Below are 1,617 nucleotides of genomic sequence, written 5' to 3' on the forward strand. Positions count from 1 at the left end.
TTATGTGGAGTGTTAATATCTACCAGAATTGATTGCTTGCTTAGATCTTTAATAATGAAATGCTCAGAAAAACACCCAATTTTCAGTTTTATCTGGAAATCTGGTGTGAGGTGGATTCCAAATGTAAAGGCTCAAATGATGCACGTTAACTGAATAGTTAGGCACAGCTGAAGGTGTAGTCAGTGCCAGCACTTAAAGCAGTAGTTTCAAAGCAGCTGCTTCAACGCTTTCTTTTTCCTGTTGGACTACGAACCTGATACAGAAGTAATGGTTATTACGAAACCACAGTCATGTTGTGGCTCTAAATGTGTATGTCACGGAACAGTGCTCTTCCCTATTCCTCTACGCCTACTGATAATGTCCCTCCTCTGCCCCAGTAAAGATGCAGAGAGCTATTTGCACAGGGAGTGACGAAGGGCTGGGGGTCTCTGGAGAAGCAGGTGAGGGAAGGAACTGTGTGGGACAAGTGGATCCTGCTGAGTACCAAAACTCAGTGCCAGACCCTGTGGAAGGTTTTATTTACACAACTGCTTAAGTTGCTTTTCAGCCACTCACACACATCCTTTCACAGATATCAGTTGTCTGCCCCTCAGGCCTGTGTTCCCACATTATCTGCCCAGGACGCTGTGTGTGATGCAGAGGATGAGGGATGCTGGCCATCAAACATGTCTCTGGGGTTCTCACTGTCAGGTGATAATGATGTTATGCAGCTCTTCTCTGTCCTCTGGGAGTTAGCAGTTGTTTGGGGTTTTCCTTCGCTGTGCTCACCTTCCTGGCAGGCTGGCAGGAGGAGCAATGGTGTCTGTGGTGCATCGTCCTCTTGTCGGGGCGCAGTGTCTTCTGCTGCGTGGCTGGTGCTGTGGCCTTACCAGAGCGCAGTTCTCCAAGCTGGATGGGAGCTGCACTTTTCTGAGCTCAACTGATGGGAGCACGCAGGCCCTTCTGTTAATTGTTGTTGAGTTGTTTTTCCTGATGACCTCCCACATGCACATTTCCATCTATATTTCTTTCATGCCAGTATTTCTGTGACTGGTCTCTATATTCTAATCTTGCAACATAGAGGAGAAGTGAGGGCTCCCAGCCTCTCCTTACATCTCATTTCCCACCCAGCGAGCTGAAGTCCTCGCTGGGCAGGGCCTGGCTACGTGGTGAGAGTAGGCAAAGCGAGGCCCAGCAAGGGCAAAGAGCAGAAGAAATGCAGCTCTAAAACACCACCGACCCTCTGCCCGAAAGAGGTGCCTGTGCCAGGATGACCGGTGACTTTGCTCGGACTCGGAACAAGCCCACGCCGAGAGCTGCGTCCCGCCATGGCACCCTCGGCGGGTGTTGTGGGTGGGCGGCGCAGGGCCCCCGCGGCACCAGCGCAGCGTGAGGCGGTGAGGGCCGCGGCTGCCGCCTCCCTGCCCGCGGTGAGGAGGACGAGCCCCCACGCTCCCGCCGCGCCCCGCTGTTCGCGCCGAGGGGCGCCGGAGCCCGCCGCCGTTCCTCGCCGCCGTGCCGGCCCTGGCTTCCCGTGGCGGGGCCGGTGCGCCCTACGGCCGCCGTTGCTAGGGCGCGGCGCGGCTGTTGCTAGGGGCGCCATAGAGTCCCGACGTGCTCTCGGGCTAGAGCGGCACC

This window comes from Ciconia boyciana, chromosome 18 (assembly GCF_034638445.1).
Source record: "Ciconia boyciana chromosome 18, ASM3463844v1, whole genome shotgun sequence".
In the NCBI taxonomy this organism is placed as follows: Eukaryota; Metazoa; Chordata; class Aves; order Ciconiiformes; family Ciconiidae; genus Ciconia; species Ciconia boyciana.